Source organism: Canis lupus, chromosome 32, assembly GCF_003254725.2.
Source record: "Canis lupus dingo isolate Sandy chromosome 32, ASM325472v2, whole genome shotgun sequence".
In the NCBI taxonomy this organism is placed as follows: Eukaryota; Metazoa; Chordata; class Mammalia; order Carnivora; family Canidae; genus Canis; species Canis lupus.
This window is the reverse complement of record NC_064274.1, coordinates 12,564,586-12,582,495: the sequence shown is the minus strand read 5'-3', so window position 1 is coordinate 12,582,495 and position 17,910 is coordinate 12,564,586. Positions and strand designations below refer to the sequence as shown.

Below are 17,910 nucleotides of genomic sequence, written 5' to 3'. Positions count from 1 at the left end.
AAGATATATTCCTTGAGTTGTGCAATTTCATTACTAGATCAACTTAACATCCACAAACAATGTGATTATAACTCGAATTTATTCATTCGTTAATTCAGTCCTTGTTAACGACTGATGTAGTGGTGATGCTAAATGCCAAGTGACTTTATTCTTGCAAGGGCTTCATATCCAATATAGAAAACAAAATCAGGGACTATATCTTATTTTGAATTTATTTGTTTTATTTTTCTTTTGTGATGCAATACTGCGCATTTCCAGCAGGAATCCTTGTGGTTCTATATTGAAAAATAATATTCCATCCAATATATTGTAGGTTAGAGCTGTCAAAAAGAAAGAGCAAGAGACCAGCTGGCTGACTGATTGGCTATTTTAGGCAGGATCTCCTGGGGCTCTAGTACCTGTATGAGGCTAATACAGGCCAGGAGTTTAGCTTTGCAGTTTGCTAAAATCAATTCTCTCTGTTCACCCCAAGTGTGATCAAACTCTGGAGAAATTATTTAGACTAAAAAAACTCAACAAGACATGGATAGGCAAGCCAAAGTATGAATTTATTTGTGTAGGTTGATATATATGGCAGGATATGTATCAATGATCAGGATGATGCACTAAGGAAACTGAGTTAGAGATGAAAAGGTTGTGAGCTCAACCTAGGATAACAGAAGTTAAGAAATTTTAAAAAGTATTCTATTGGGCTAAACTAGCTATTAGAATGATATTTTAAATAGCTTTTTAAAGATATAATTCACATAGTATACAATTCACCCTTTTAAATTGTACAATAGTTTTGGTATATTCACAGTGTTATGCAATCATCACTCCTATCTAATTTTAGAACATTTTCATCACCCCAAAAAGAAAACCCATACCCATTAGCAGTCACTCTCCATTTTCTCCTTTCTCCTGCTGTACATCCCTAGGAAACCACTAATCTACTCTCCAACTCTTGTAGATTTGTGTATTCTGGATAGATTGGCTATCAGTGGGATCTTTTAATACAGATTTTTGTGGCTGACTTCTTTCATTTTGCATGTTTTCAGAGCTTATCCATGCTGTAGCCTGTATTAATCCTTTTTTATTTCCAAATAATATTCTATTTTATGGATATAGGTACTATAGTTGATGGGTATTTGGGTTGTTTCTCCTTTTAAGCTGATATGAATAATGCTATTATGAACATCTTAATACAAGTCTTTGTGTGAACATGTACTTTAATTTCTCTTGGATATATACTGAGGATGTAATTGCCAGGTCATATGGTAACTCTATGTTTAACCTTTTGGGGACATGCCAAACTACTTTCCAACAGAGCTGCACCATTTTTAATTCCCTTTCACAACTATGAACATTCTGATCTCTCCACATACTTGCCAGGATTTGTTATATTCTGTTGTATGACAGTAGACCTCTTAATGGATATGAGGTAGTATCTCATTGTGGTTTTAATTTGCATTTCCCTTATGGCTAATGATACTGAATGTCTTTTCTCTTTTTAAAAGATTTTGTTTATTTATTTATCAGAGAGACACACAAAGAAAGACAGAGACATAGGCAGAGGGAGAAACAGGCTCCCTTTGGGGAGCCCAATGTGGGACTTGATCTCCAGGACCCTGGGATGGCATCCTGAGTGGAAGCCAGATGCTCAACCACTGAGCCACCCAGGCATCCCTTGAACGTCTTTTCATGTGCCTATTGACCATTTGTATTTCTTTGGAGAAATGTCTATTCAGATCTTTTGCCTGTTTTTTGAATGGAACACATATAAGATTTTTATTGACAAGTAATATTACATGGTATGAATATACCACACTATATAGATCCATTCATCAGCTGATGAGTACTATTAAATAATTATGTTTTTATAGAGAATGTTGGTGATCTCAGCAGATGGAGAAGGGGGAAAAAATTGGACTAGGGAAACTAACTCAATTTATGAGCCTGACTCAGAAAAAAAAGTAATAGTGTTTGAAAGAATGGGCAAATTTTATTACATAGAGCTAACATCTTTAAGATAGGAAAAGGGTAGAGTAGAGTTCAAAGTGAATGAGGCAGGGAAGTCAGTCTCCAGATAGTGGTTATATTTGAAGTCACATGCTAGTTGCATTCTCTTTTCAGGAGGTTCATCCAATTTATAGCTGAACTCCACCAAATTACCAGAAAAGGTTGCACCTAGGTACCATTAGCCCACTTGCCATTGGAGAAAAAGGGGCTGGCAAGAGCTAAGAAGGGTTAGGGTCTCAGACAAACATGTTGGAGTACCAGCAAATGAAGCTTTACTGAGGTAGCAAGCAGAATTAGGACCATATGAGCCAAGAGAATACAGTGGAGAACAGGGAGGAAGATGGATCATCATCGCAGATATGGTGGCTTGTGGCCCATCTCAGTCGTTCCATGTCAAATATGGAAATTCAGTGAGATGATTTCCATAGGCCACCAGCTGCATGCTGTAAGTCTACTGCCTGCCTTGGTCAGAGCTGGGTTTGGGACTCAAAAGCTTGAGGACAGGTAGGGAAAATCCTGAGGTAACATGGAGCAAGAGAAAGGCAAGGACATCCAAAGCTCTCCAGCAAAATATATATCCGATACTAGCTTATCTGTCCGTCTATCTAACATCTGGGTTTTTTTGGTTTTTGTTTTGTTTTGTTTTTTTTTCATTAGAAGAAAGTTCTAACTCCTCTTGGACCCTTTCTTCCAGCATTAGAACAGATTTGTGAGCCTTTGATCTAATACCAAATGAAACGGTTCTTTTGTGATTAGGGGTCATATTGTATGAAAAAAAAAATTCCTTTAAATACCAGAATCATCCCCAGCCTGCTAAAAAGACCCCATTATGAGAGCCCCCACCCCCACCCCCGGGGAATAGCAGGGAAGCAATTGACCTGGGAGCCAAATGCAATGCAAAATGGTGAAATGTCATGCCAGATGCATACTCTATGCATTGTTATTTCTGTATTTCTCCCACTACCTCTCCCCAATACTATGCATTTATATTGACATTAGCTAAATGTGTGTATGAACTTTTGGCACTCTAGGGCTTTCATTGCATCAGTTATACTCTAATCTCTTTTCCTGATGCTACACTCCAGTTAGATTAAGAGAATTGACTCTGGAGACCCATTGATATTTTGGCCAATGAAATTTTTATTTTTATTTTTTTAAGATTTTGTTTATGAGAGAGAGAGAGAGAAAACACAAACAGGGAGGAGAAGAAGAAGCAGGCTCCCCATAAGCAGGGAGCCTGATGCGGGGCTCCATCCCAGGACCCTGGGATCATGACCTGAGCAGAAAGTAGATACTTAACCAACTGAGTCACCCAGGAGCCCCTGGTCAAAGAAATTTTTAACAGAGACTTAGGATATTGGCAAATATTTTATTAAGCACTTAACTAATATTGTTTTTTTGTATCTACTGTGTGTTAGGCACTGTGCCAGGTGCTAAACATAAACCAGAGAAAAAATTCCTATCCACAAAGAAATTACAGTCTAAGGGTGATAGTAAAGAGGCAAATGAGTAAATAAGCAATGAAATACCCAGTGATGAACAGATAGGTGCTTTATGAACACAAAGTAGAAATACTTAACTCAATCCCACAGACTCAAATAGCCTTTGCAGAGGAAATGGCTTTACCTGAGACTTGAAAGTTAAACAGGTATGAGCCAAATGAAGTGATGAGGGGGTAGATATGGAGTGGTAAATCATGCCAGAGGGAACAACTTACAAGAAAGCACTCAATACATTTAAGGTATATGAAGCACTCAATAGAATGTATCAAGCAGTCAATCAGATTCTCTTTCCTGGAAAGTTTGAATGCAATCTGCACAGAAAAAAAAGAAAGGTTTAGGTAGTAGTGTAAGGAGAGAAGCAGAAAAAAAAGTATCTAGAAGATTGTTCAGAAAAGAAGAAGCAACAGCTGATGGCTGCTTCTAAAGGAACAGTGTGATCAAGTTACCAGAGAATTTCTCACTGGACCATAAGTATCACAGTCCATCATGGGTCTGCTACTGTATCCTGAGAAATACATTAAGTTTTTCCATGCAGCTATTATAAGAGCCTATAAGAACTCTTCAGTTGTGGGAGACAAGTCCAATTTGAAAATGATTAACCAGTGTAAAATTCAGTGGCAGACCATAAATTCAAGGATGACTGAATGTAATGGTTTAAAATCGTATCACCAGAAAAAGAACTGTTTCACTTTCACTCCATCTCCCAGCCCTGCTTTTCTTTCCTTCGTCTTCCTGCTTCCTTTACACAGCCTGTCTGCAAATGGTCCCTATTAGCAGCTCCAGTTTTACACTTTACTAGCCAGGGGACCCCATCTTCCCCAAGAGTTCCAGCCACGGTTTGGGTCTTGCACCCATCCATGAACCAATCACTGAGGCCAGGGACAGGTGGTTCTCCTCTTGCTCTATCCTACATTATATTTTTCCCCCTGAGTCAGGGTCAGCTCCACCTAATCACATGGACTGAGGTATGTGGGTCCTTCAATGGAAAACTGAGATGCAGTGGTTGGCAAGGGGAGAATGGAAGCTGAGAGGATGGAAGCAGCAGGTGTCTTCCCTAGACAGTTCCCAGGACACCCTTATTTCCCTTTAAACAAGTGTTCAGCAGCTTAGGGGAACTGAGCATGATTTCTGCTCCTTGTAGCCTAAAAGTACCTAGCAAAAATCATCATTTGAAAAATGGTCCTGTATGAAATATAGGTTCACATGTATGACATGAAGTTTTTAAGTAGAAAGTGATGGTTATCTGCAAGTATAAATGGCTAAAATGCCCAAAGGTAAAAACCAAATGCTTCCACATTGCATACTCATGACAACAGTGTAGACACAACCCCAGTTTTCAGAACCTAAAGCCATGTAGGACTCCTTTGTCTTAGAGTTTAGCTAGAAACCTTTTGTTATGAAATGATTACTGTCTTCTCTCACTGTAATTAGAGTAATTGATTTAAAAATGCCTAGCACAACAGCTGGAGCAGAATCAGTTCTTTAAAAAATTGTTTGCCTGGGATGCCTGGGTGGCTCAGCGGTTGAGTACCTGCCTTCGGCCCAGGACGTGATCCTGGGGTCGCAGGATCGGGTCCTGCATCCGGCTCCCTGCATGGAACCTGCCTCTCCCTCTGCCTGTGTGTGTCTCTGCCTCTCTCTCTCTCTCCTTCTCTCTCTCATGAGTAAATAAATAAAGTCTTTAAAAAAATAAAAATAAAAAATGGTTTGTCTTGAATTCCACAAATGTGAACAATCAATAGGCTAAGTTTGATAATAGAAAATGGCATAACGCAGGGGCGCCTGGCTGGCTCAGTCAGAGGAAAGTGTAATACTACCTCGATCTCAGGGTAGTGAGTTTGAGCTCCACACTGAGGGCAGAGATTGCTAAAAATAAATAAACAAACATTAAAAAAAAAAAGAAAATAGTATAATTCAAGGGCTTGGTCCTCATGGAACACTGAGTTCATTAAGGAGACAGACAAAAATACAAATTAAGTACAGTATTTTAATAACTACAACAAAGATTGATACTTGATTCAGGCATATCCCAGAGGAGGAAGTAATTAAATATGAGAATGGGTGGTTTTGGCAAGTGTTCCTGGAGGAGGTGAAAGCTAAATCGAATTTTGAAAGGCAACTAGGAATTTGGTAAGTGGCTATGAAGAAAGGGCATTTCAGGGGGGGGCGGGTACAAATAAAAGCAAAGTCCTCGTGTTGTAGAACAATATACTAACATGTTCTAAAAACTATCACAGGAATAGAAAATGTGAGTTAGGGAGCAGCAAGAGATGATGCCAGTGATTTGAGTTTCTCTTATCTGATCAATTGAATAAGACTAGTTTAAGAATATTCCAGACAGAGATAATCTAAACATTAAATAGGAAATTGATTATACAATGGAAAAGTAAGTATACAAAAAATGACGCTGCAGAAGGCTATTTTGTATCAGAAGAGAAGGGACAGGAAGAGGTGGTTGGGCAGGAAGGGAGGGAGGGATGCAGGAAGAGAGGAAAGAGGGAGGGGAGGAGGAAAATAAGTAGGAACCTGACCTATATGGCTTGCTATGGTCTTCCAGAAAACCAAATGCACTCAGGTAACATCAAAACGGGCCAAATGTGAATCTTCGGTGTTTCTATACTGATTCTCTGTGAAAGATGCAGCTAAGATCCCAGAAGAAGCTGACCTTCCTTCTCCCTTACTGACAGAACCTCAGTTTTGATTGGGGCACCAGGATGTCTAGCCTAAAAAAAAAAATCTAGGCAAGCCCATTCCTCCTTGCTAGGTGCTCATTTTCAGAGGCTCCCTGGGTGATGTGGTGGTGACTGAATTCTGACCAAATACTTGGGACTAGGAGAGTGGGTTCTGGAAAATAATTTTTCTTGCATGAAAAAAAATTAGAGGTTTCTTTTTCCACAGGAATTCTTTTCTTCCTGTTGGAGAGGAGCACAGAAATCTTTTCCCTCTATCCTCCTAGCTTCTCCAGCTGAGGCCCTACAAATTAGACAGACAAAGATAAATTAAGGAGGGAAAAGGAAACAGAGTTGATTTACACATGCACCCTGCCTAGATGCAGTGGAAACTCAGTGGTGCATAACTCAAACCAGTGGGCTGATCTTAACAAAGAATGTTTGTAGAAAGGTGACAAGACAAAGGAAAAAGGGGTACAGGCTTTTAGGGACAGCAAACTGTGGGAAGGTAAATATATGAGGGGAACCTAATGAATGAAAGACAAGGGCTATTTTAGTAAGATCTGTTTACAGACCCATCTTGGGATGGGCTCTGTCTTCTTCATGGCCATAAAACTTCCCCAGGAAAGGGGGTTTATGGCCATCCTCATTTCTCAAAAGTTTGTTTTTTTGTCAGATAAGGAAAGCTCCAAGAAGGCTTTGTTCTGCATCTGTTGGTTCCCATTTGCCTCCAGCTCAAAATAATGCTTATTGCCAAAGCGGCATATTTTGCGGTGGCACATTCGGATCCCCTATATTGCTTTGAATGTAGTTTGTAATGATAGAATTTTTGTAGTGATGGCAGCAGCCTTCTTGTAGCCACGCAGTGATAAGTCTGTTTAGAGGCCAGTACTGGGCTGAATGTGGGGATATAAAGGACATAGTAGTTATGGTCCCTGAGACCAAAAAGCCTATAACCCCGAGTGTCAAGACATGCCCACGTGCATTACCAGGGAACAATTACAAAGCAACTTACAGTATTCCTCAGTGCCAACTAGCGTAGGAGTGATGGCAGCCCTCCAGGATCTACTGTTGGTAACTCCTCCTGCCAATGCTTCTTGCCAATCCAGCTAAGCTGAAGAAGTTTTTAGGAAAGATGTGACATTTAGAGAAGATTCCAGTCTCAAATTCTTATCTTTTTCAAATACATTGCGGCCCCTGGTTAAGCACTACTAACAGCTTTCACTCAGATAGAAAATATACTATCAGACAAGCAGGGGCTAGACATCGGGACTCCGTCTTGGGAAAGGTACTTTTAGCTGTCAGACATCATGAAGGTGACTTCATGATGATTTGGATTCCTGGTTTGTAAACTGGAGATGATGATCCATTCAACAGATATCTCCTGAGCACTTACCAAGTGTTGGAAACTATTTTAGGTGATAAGGATATAGAAACAAACTAGAGACAAAGTCCCTGCCCTCATAGGTAATAGATATCAATAAACTCTATCAAGATGCAGTAGCAAGCCCCGTGGAAAAACATAAAGCTGGCAGGGTGAGAAGGAAAAAAGAAAGGCAGATAAGCGGGGTGGGAGCTGAATTTTTACATAGAACGGTCTAGAACACACCTCTTTGATGAGAGGCTTTCATTTCCTTCTCTGTGTGTGTTTGCACGCGTGCATCTGTGTAGGGGGAGGGAGGCACACGCATGCTCAGGCCTGCTTTTCTGGGGGCTTAGGGGTGGAAGTCAAATGACTGAAAATATGTAAGAAGTGCTTGGTAAATAATCAGGGCGATATAAAGCATAAGATGTTATTATGGTTGTTCTTATTGCAGGGAAGTCTGAACTCCTTAGTTTGACATTTAAGATCGTGAGCATCGTAACCTTCCAACCTACCTTTCCAGTTTTATATCCACTCTCCTGTATAAACCTAACTCCCCAATTTATCTAATTCACTTAATGATGAATCACGTACCATCTCCTGTTGCTTCTCCAATCATTTCTTCTGTTGAAATCCTTTATTATTCCATTTTTCATAAATTCTGTGTGCCAATGAAATGATAAACTTCTCTACAGCAGAATGTTTCTATAAATGCCCTGAGCATAAAAGGTGTTCAATAATTTTTATTGATTTCGTTTGACATGCTGGTTGAATGTTTCTCATCACTTTGAAAACCATCACTCGGTTTGGAATTTGATGTTATATTCTTTTTGCATGAGTTTTGACTTGCATTATTTATCCTGGAACAGTGTACTCTTTGAGAAGCAGAATTTTGAAACATTCTGATAGCTAAAGGCGGCCTTTAATGGTGGTTAGGACTTCCCCTAAGGTTTATCTTAGTGTCATTCAGACCAATAGGCAGCCTCTAATCCCTTATGTCCCTTTCACGACCATATTCTTACAGATCTTCATGGCCTTTTGATGTTCTTGGGGTATTTCTTGCCGCTGCACATTTGTTATAGTCTCTTGCATGACTTTCAAGTGAATTTTTCCATTGAAAGAACGTCCTAGCAGTCAGAAATCAAGCAGAAGAGAGGGATGAGTAAGGTATAGTATAAGTACTATAGGATAGGTACTAAGTGAGGTTTAGGGAGGCATAATAATGATCCTCCAAAAATATCTCTACATCCTAATCCCTGGGACCTATGAATATGTTACCAGACATGACAAAAGGGTCTTTGTAGATGTGTAAATTAAGGATCTTGAGATGGGAGAGATTATTCTGAATTATCTGGGTTGACCCAAAGTAATCACAATGATGTTTATTAAAGGGCTGCAGGGGGGACACCTGGGTGGCTCAGTGGCTGAGCGTCTGCCTTGGACTCTGGGTGTAACCGGGGTCCCTGGACCGATTCCCCCATTGGGCTCCCCACAGGGAGCCTGCTTCTCTATCTACCTATGTCTCTGCCTCTCTTTCTGCTTCTCTCATGAATAAGTAAAATCTTTAAAGGGGTGCAGGAATATCAGAATAAAAGGAGATAAGACAATAGAAATCTGCTCTGAGTGATGTAGTCACAAGCCAAGGAATGGAGCCTGTCACTAGAAGCTAGGTAGGAACAATAAGGAAGGAAAAGATTATCCCCTCAGAGCCTCCAAAATGAATGCATAGCCCTGCTGATCCTTTGATTTTAGCCCTATAAGACCCATTTTCAGGCTTTAGACCTCCAGAACTGTAAGATAATACATTCGTGTTGTATTAAGCCACTACATTTGTAGTAATTTGTTACAGTGGCAGCAGGAACTAATACAGTAGTTTAGTAAAAACAACCCCCAAAATAGAAACCTGTCACAGTCTAGCCCCTACTGCCTGCGTATTAATTGTTAGTCTCAAGAAAAATCACTCCACCTCAGTTCTTCTTTCCTGTAACATGAAATTATTGCTGCCTTACAGTGTTGTTATGAAGACAGAGAAAATCATTTATGTGAGCGCTTTGTAAAGTGTTTCATTCTACACAAACTTTGGGCGTAAAACTTTGCCCGAGCTTTTCTTAATGAAGGTGAGAACTAGAAGAAAGACATCTGACGTTGGTGCACCAATGCCTTAAATGAAAAAAAAAAAAAAAAAACCCAACAAAACAAAAAAAATATAACCACCATAAAAAGGTAACTGCCCTTGTTGTTTTGAAAGGGGCTGACCACAGGGAGGGCCACCCAGCACATGTGTGATAACCTTCTCTCCATCAGCCAAATTGAACATGATGAATTGATTACTGCATTTTGACCCAGAGCTAAGACACAGCCTTAGGGTCCTTCTTAACCCAACTTCAGAAAGTTGCCTCAATCAACTAGAGCTGGCATGAAATAATTTACTTCAAAACCCTGGCCTACTAGTTTAGAAAGTCTGGTCCTTTGGCCAGCAGCATGGACAAAAACCATGAGCCCTTTAGGAATGCAGATCCCCAGGCCCACACCAGACCTACTGAATCAGAACCAATCATTTCAACAAGATCCTTGGGTGAGTCCTTGTGCACTGGTCGAGAGGACATATTCTGGAGTGGTCTGCCTCCCGCTGGTGCAGCTCACTCCGGTGTGACCTCAAGCAACGTGTCTGAATCATGGAAACCTGTTTTCTTGCCAGTACAGTGGAGAATAATACCCACCTCACCGAGTTGTGGGAATTAGAGAAGGCACACAGAAAGCATTTTTTTTGCACAGTGCCTGCCAACAATACTCACTCAATAATGGTTCTTTGCATGGTGCCGTTTGCACCATCCGCAGCCGCTGACCGTACTGCATATCACTTAGCATTGCTGGAGCCACTCAGCAGGGACCCTTTCAAAGCCATCCACGCCCACGGATGGGGGCGGGGGAGTGGGGAAAGACCAGAAGACTGTCCGCAACGCCAGCTCCAAATACGCAGGATACTGTACGTTTTGCAACACACACGAAACGTCGGCGGCGGTGGCGGTGGCGGCGGCGGCGGTGGCGGGGGGGGTTCCCTGGGGGGGGTCCCTGCTTTCCGATCTTCACCGCGCGTGGCTTCATCAGAACCCGCCAGCCGGAGTCTAGACACAGACATGGAGGCCGGTGCCCTGCGGCAAGGAGCAGGGGCCAGAATTCCTGCCGAGCCGCCCTCGGCCCCCCGCCCCCGGCCTCCACCTCCGGCTCCTTCCTAACTTTCCGGTCGCCTCGCAGCGGAGCCCTACGCCTCCCTCCCGCCCGGGCCCGGGGGCGCAGCCAGCCCCGCGGCGAACCCTTCCCCCGGGACCTGGCCGGCTGCGCCGGGGCGCGGCGGGGGCGGAGCTCGGCGTCCCGCCGCCTTCGCCTTCGCCTTCGCCTTCGCCGCCGCCGCCGCCGCCCGCGAAGCCGCAGCCCCCTCCGCCGCGCGGCCGGGTGGGCGCCCCGGGCCTGAAGGAGGCGCGGCCGGGCGCGTGCACTGGCGCCCCCCGCTGGCTCGGCGCCCGGCGGCGGGGGCGGCCCCGCGGTCCCGCCCGCCTCCTGCGCGCCGCCTGCGCTCTTTGCATAGTAATTCCAGCTCCTGCGAGCGCCCGGCTCGCTCCCGGCGCGGGTCTCAACGGGACCGCCGCCCCGGAGCCCGCCGGGGCCACCCGCGAGGCGCCGAGAGCCGTGCTTGGGACATGCGACGGGGAAACCCCGCCGCAGCGCAGGCAGGGGCCCCGCGGCGCCGGGGAGAGGAGCCGGGCAGAGCCGGGCAGAGCAGGTAGGCGAGCGGCGGCCGCGGAGGGGGGACCGCCCCCCGCGCCCCGCCCCCCGCGCCCCTGCCCCGCGTCCCGCCCCGCGTCCCGCCCGCGCCGCCGCAGCTCTGCGGGGTGCCCGGGACCGCCGCCGAGGGATTGGGCCCCACCTTGTGCCCGGTGACCCCTTCCTTGCCTGTTGCTCTCGTCCCCATCCCATCCTGCGCCCCAGGAGGGGCCAGTCTTTCTCGCAGGTGATGAATTTCTCTGCAAGGTCATTGCTCCCTTAGACTCTGGCTTCGAAGGTAAAGGGAAGAAGATGCCTGCTGTCCCCGCTCTCGGGTGGGGGGGAATCAGTCGGGTCTGCACACTGTGCAATCCAGATAGGTGTGTGTGCGCGCGTGTGGCAATACTGTACTTGCATTTTCCTCGTTTTCCCGTGCTTATTCTCTTTAGAGTCGAAACACTATGGTTGTGTGTGTATATGCATTAATACACGCACACATGTACATATATATATATATATATTTTTTTTTTTTCTTGAAATAGGTGGAGAGAGAAGGAGGGCCGGCAGAGGTTGATAAAGGGAAAGCATTGTAGAGACCTGTTCAGTATCTAGAGGTGAACTTTGGAACCACATTAAATCAAGGTAGAGACTAAGGGCTATAAATGGTCCTTGGGAGATGGATTTTAGAAAACATCTGAAGAACAGTGCCGGCCAATACACACAACAGATTTTCATCCTATCCAGGCAGATCTAAAGGGTATACGCAAAATTTCAGACGCAACAATGGACAATGAAAGGGGGGGCGGTGCAGGGGAAGGGAGGTACTTGGACACTGGGAAGTGGATTTTGGGGGGTGGGAAGGCGGCAAACCACTGTCGGATTTAAAGGGCCTCCAGAAAAAGCACTGGGAGAGATCTCTGCTTAGGGGGTAGGCAGTTCAAGGTTAAGATGATGTGAATGCCCAGAAAGCAGCAGAGGCCCTGGGGGAAAAGGCAAGGAGGCAAGGGAAGCTCAGAGTCACCAAGGAGCAACTGCCTTTCATTAAGGTATCTCCTTCCTGTTAAAGCAATACCTGGGTATGACCCACCTGAATATTTTTCACGACCCGTTTGTTAAAGAACCATGTTTTCATTTTATTTTTGCGAGGAATCTGGGTCATGATGGGACTGAAAGAAACTGAAGTGTTTACAACACCAGCAAGATTTGGAGAGAGAGTTGATTAAGGCTTAGCTTCATGAAATATTTACACATCTCTTGCGTGGGCTTTTGTTTGCTCTTGTTGGCACTGCTGCATATTTTACTTCGATAATGCTTTGAGTGTACTTCTCTCGAATGTGCTTATTTTCTAGTTATAAACTATTCTTTTTTTTCCATTGTGTTCACCATTGGCCTGCCCTAAGTCTGGGTATAAAGACACATGAGTCACAGCATAAAGAAGAAAATCTGCTCTGTCTCGCTATCTGTGAATGACAGAAGTTTGTATTAGAGAATGTTTTTTAAATGGAATCACAAAGGGCACTTTCCAAGTTTTTATGTGTTGGTGAGGGGCAGGGGAGGAAATCGGTTGTTGATTCATAAACAGAAAAAAAAAGTAGTAATAGCCCCTGCGAGTCTAGATGTTATATCACTGGGATTTATTTTGGAAACAGAGCAGAGGAACTCATGGAGATCCGTGCAGAGTATGTTGTGTGGTAGTGATGCTTCACCTCGTCACTAACTGGACTTTTATGGAAATGATGAGGACAAAATCAAAAGCGCTGAGCTTGGTATGGGAGGTCGAGTCCTGAAGCATGACCTGAATCAGATCAGTCTCAGTTGGAGGTCGGGGTGGGGTCCAACAAGGTGTTTTGAAATTTGAGTGAAATTTTTTTAATCGCCTCAGTACACTCGCCTTAATTATTTGACCCTGCGAAATTTTCTTGATTGTGCCTCAAATATATGTAAAGGAATATATTAGGTACAGCTCTCCTTCACTAGAAGAATTTCCAGTCAGAAACTCTACAGCTTATGGGGAAGCATTAAGATAACAGTCACGGAATCCAAAATCCTAAAAGACTGGCCTCAGAGATTCAAGACACACAATTCCAGCCCTAGCTCACACCTGAGTTTCTTCAGTGGTAACAGTTTCTGCCCTCGATGTACTCATTCATTGATTCATTCATGCATTCAACATTTGTCTACCCAGAACTCACCATGGCCCTAGACTGTGGAATAGAAGAGTGAGTGAGACACAGCCTCTGCCGGCCAAACTTGGGAGGCAGGAAGTACCAGCTGGTTAAGTGCTCTGACAGGGCCTGCACAGGGAGCTGGGAATCCAGGTTGTGGAGGTAGAGAGGACAAGGAGGTGCCCAGAGACCTGGAGGACCAGAGGAACTGGTCTGGTAAAGAGAAGAGAGAGGAGCCGTCCTGGTACAAGGACCAAAGAATGAAGAGGCCCAGGAATAACAAGTAGCTCTAGGTGGGTGAAACACTGTGAGTAGACAAAGATGGAAAGAGGAGGTTGAAAGGAAGCAAATCGAGCCTCAAACTGAAATCCCATAGAGCCGCTAACTCCTCTGGTCCGGAAACTGGTTCCCTGGGTAAATTAGGGATGTCATTTATATGGAGGCACTATGTTGTTCGTGTCACCCAACTTTATAATCTTCAAATGTCTAGAAACTCTACTTATGAACCTGTAATAACCTGATTAAAAGGGAGACATGCCCTTGAGAAAGTCACAATTCTCTGTGCCTCAATTTCTTCATCCACGAAATGTCTACTACCTACTTTGCGTATGGTGAAAATAAAAGGGAATGAGAAAATGGAGTTTTATAGAAATGCAGAGAATCTTATATGTATGATAACAGTGCTCAGGGCAAAAAGACAGAAAAGACTGTCTATGCAAGGATTTAACTGTCCCAGATGACTCCAAGAGGCGCAAGTATGATGGTCTGAAAAACAGAATGAGAAAAAAAAAAAAAAGTAACTCAGAAACACGTGCTAAAGAGAACCAAAAGGTCTCATACAATTTTTACATTATGTTTTAAGTGAGGGAAATATATACAGTAGTCCCATAGTAATCAGTAAATGCCCCTCTAGAATGGTCACAACCCATTGTGAAGTCAGTTTACTGGGTCCGATGGCATTTTTATTTTTATTTTTTTAAAAAATAAAATAGAGTAAAACAGAATAAAAGGATAAGTAAGTATAGTTCATGGAACTTTTTAATCAAATATATATTCGTAGGTATATATACACATAGGACTATGATGTAGAATGTATATCTTACTATGCATCATGTTCCAAAAAGTCCAGAAGCTACTGTTTTAAGTGACAAAGAAGAGATGCTTCCAGTTTGCAAGATCCCAAGAGGCAGTTGGGGAGATCTGATACCTAAGCATTTACACAGTATTCTGAATAGCCAAGCTGCCCTGAGAACGGCAAGACATCATGACTTGCCATTGATTCACAGCAGTATAGTCATGTGAGGAGACCTTGCAGACTGCATTAATCTGGAAAGGCTTCAAGGAGGAGGTGGAAGGTGAGCTAGTCTAAGAAAGATGAATGGATCTGGATGGGCAGTGAGGAAGGGACAATGTTATAGAGGGAGGAAGCAAAGAATGAGGTGGGTAATGTGAGATTTTTTTAAAGAATCATTTAGGAAAGAAAAGAATGAACATTGAGTCGGGGGAGAGAATTGTAGCAGAATTTCTGTTTAGACTAAAATCCCACTCGCAAGTTGCTATTTATTTTATACCTAAGATTTCTTTTCCTAATACTACTGGTTTCTTAAACTCTAGACAAAATAGCCATAACATCATAAATCTGTCATTTCCTGCCTTTACGAAAGTCTCTTTTGCAACAATTTACTGGCTAGGCCTTGTTTCGATCGAATTTAATAAACAATTGAAATCACATGATACACCACATTGTAGTATGAGCATTTGATTTCTCAGAACACAAGGACAATCACTGGCACAGAGGGACAGGGGTGATCAAGTGACTGTCACAAGTCCAGCAAACCTTTCTCTTCTCTAAGTCTCTTTCCTGTGTGCCTCTTGGGTAGAAAGTCCCATGCTTTCTGGAAACCCACAGCTTCATGAAGATGAAACAGACCACTTGGTGCTCACAACCCCAAAAGGAAGGCCAGAACCTGCCAGATTTTATTCTTCAGTTGCTCTATGACTTGTTCATCATTTTGGTTAAATATTTAAATAGGTTTGTATTCATTTTGAGACATTAACCTCTGTGTGTTTTGCTGCATCCTGATGGCTATCTTGAGGAGATAAAATCCGATGAGAAAGCCTTCACTCGTATTTTTTAAAATGTTTGGTGAGCTTCTTTCAGCTCTTGCTCTTTCCCACGGAATGAAACAGTGATCTGTTCTGTTTTATTTGAATAAAATTATACCTTTAACCAGAAGAACAGCATCAGTTGAAATACTCAGGTGCCTTGAGATGATTTGGAGTTCGGTCAAATATGGAGATCCACTTTTTTTAGAAAGATGTCTTTGATTCTTTTCATCTCCTTCTTGCCACATCAGAATGTTCAGATTAGTGATCACCTCTGTACCTGTGTTTTTTTTTGTTTTTTTTTTTTTGCCTGAGACTCAAGTCTGGAATAGTAAAAACATTTAGAGGCTGCATTTGAATTGAAAAGACATTATTGAATTTCATAGGGGGGTGGATGTAAATGCACTTACAATTTAGATTACTTACTGTCTTGAATGCCAGTAAGAAAAATGTTCACAGCTTTTTATCTGGGCTTATTGGAGTTGGCAACACAATAACAGATTTCTAATTTTTCATGTCTGTAATTAGCTTGTCGGTTATATTTTAAAGCTAGCAGCATAATTGGGGGGCTGAATTATTATTACTAGGCAGTAATAACTTACCCTTAACTGGAAGGTTAAATATGACCCATTGAATCTGAATCTGCATCTGGAGGCAGGGCTTAGAAACCTATTATTTTGTGATGGTCCTAAAGTGATTTCAGTAGTCAGGTTTGAACACCACTGCTTGGTCCTGCATTTAATACATACCAGGAAATAAAAAGATTCCAGGTGAGTCCCAAACGAGTGAGTAGCTTGTCCTAATCATTGTTGGAGCTGGGGCTAAAATCTAGATCTCTGCTTTCTAATTCTTTACTGATTCTCTGCTAGGGGGAGAAGGAATAGGGTCTGAAGAGAGGATTTGAATGGCTCCAGAGTGGTGGGGGGAAGGGAATTTAATTATTCCTGCAGCCCTTCCTCCCAAATTGAGTGTCAATGCAGTGAGCCTTTCTAAGTGACAGTGCAGTGATCTCTGTCCCAGGGGACTGATGTGGCAGAAAAATTGTGGGCACCAGCTGTGTGATCTGAGGCACGGCGCTTTCTTGGCCTTACACACCAGATTCAATTTAAAAATGTTAATTCTTGTGTCTTAAACCCAATGGATACCCAAGCCAGCCCTGGGAAGATTGCTTTAGTCAATAGTCACAGCTTGTGATACTTGCCGAAGAACCAAGCAAACCCTGAAAAAACTCAAGGCTAGAGAGTAAAAAGTCCCAAAGTCACAGGCACCTCCAGGGACCTTGGAGCTCTGGCTAATTCAGTAACAGCTGGACAGAGAGCTCCAGAGCTCCTTAAAAAAAATCATATTTGCATCTACTAATTTTCTGGAGAAAAGGAGTTGCAGAGGATCCTTTTTTAAGCCTGAATTGCAAATGGTCCAGCAAAGTAGGAGATCTGGTTTAGGGGGGATAATCAAGATGTTTTATGGGAATAGACTCTTGGTGGTTTTTTTAGGATCTTGATTCCTAAATAACCTAAAATTAAAACAACCATATTATGTCTATGGGAGACTCTTCTCTTTCTCTATAATGTACAACTTTGGGTAAATTAAACGCTTGAGGGAGTTAAGCATTTGTGTTCCCTATATTCTCAGTCATCAGAGCATCTTTTTTGCTTCAATTCCTGTTGACAGTTTATCTAAAATGTGATAGTCTGTGCCTATGCATCTGCCTTAATAAGTACAATATGGCAGATATCATCAGGATTCAGAATTTTGCATCAGCTCCAGATTTTTATTCTGAATTATGGCTGTGTAGGACAGGGCCGCTGAATACAAGCTAGAAATTTTTAATTGTTTTTCTTCTTTTTTACTCTGATATGAATTTGCTTTCTCCTGATACACTTTTTAAAATCTGTTGTTCAAAAATGCAAAAGATATTTGATTCATCGTGGATTCCACTTCATTGGACTTTGGCATTGCCTTTGCCATTACATCATTTTGGAAGGCTCCGTCCTTCATCCTAAATTAGCTTCTCAAGCCCCTCAAAACAATGATTTAAAGATCAGTTATTTCAGAAAACCCTCCATGATTCTTATGCCCTGTCCCTAACTATTTTCTTCTACATAGCATGAATTTTTAATTTATACTTAGTTACTTTGTTTCCTAAGCATGGCTTTCTTTGAATCCTACAAATTATTTCTCCTTAAAAAATTCAGGTAAAAATGAAGCAACTAGAATTTTAATGCTAATAAGAATTTTAATCAGCTCGAAGGTTAATAAATGGATGTACATTTCCCCTTGCATCCTCGAATGAGTAAAAATTGCTTATGACAAATGGGTGTGGAGATTTGGTCTTGTTTTCATGT

At 42.6% G+C, this 17,910-nt stretch overlaps 1 protein-coding gene and 1 long non-coding RNA gene across 6 annotated transcripts in view; one reads left to right on the top strand and one right to left on the bottom strand.

The window, feature by feature from the left end:
• Window positions 1–5,467: 5,467 nt before the first annotated feature.
• Window positions 5,468–10,560, bottom strand: LOC112645407 (uncharacterized). Its single transcript, XR_007407801.1, has 4 exons — window positions 10,328–10,560; window positions 8,127–8,659; window positions 7,185–7,283; window positions 5,468–6,473 (listed from the first exon to the last, which is right to left on the bottom strand). It is a non-coding gene; the product is annotated as an uncharacterized LOC112645407 (long non-coding RNA).
• A 541-nt stretch (window positions 10,561–11,101) lies between these two features.
• Window positions 11,102–17,910, top strand: part of GPRIN3 (GPRIN family member 3) — a 69,911-nt gene continuing 63,102 nt past the window's right edge. Inside the window, exons 1-2 of one of the 5 annotated variants that reach the window (XR_004811283.2) lie at window positions 11,406–11,592; window positions 11,837–15,628. The gene's annotated coding sequence lies outside the window, so the exon portion shown is untranslated. Of the gene's footprint in view, window positions 11,314–11,400; window positions 11,593–11,836; window positions 15,629–17,910 lie in introns of those variants that run through there. The other 4 variants (XM_025424881.3, XM_025424885.3, XM_035709592.2 and 1 more) reach the window with 4 other exon arrangements.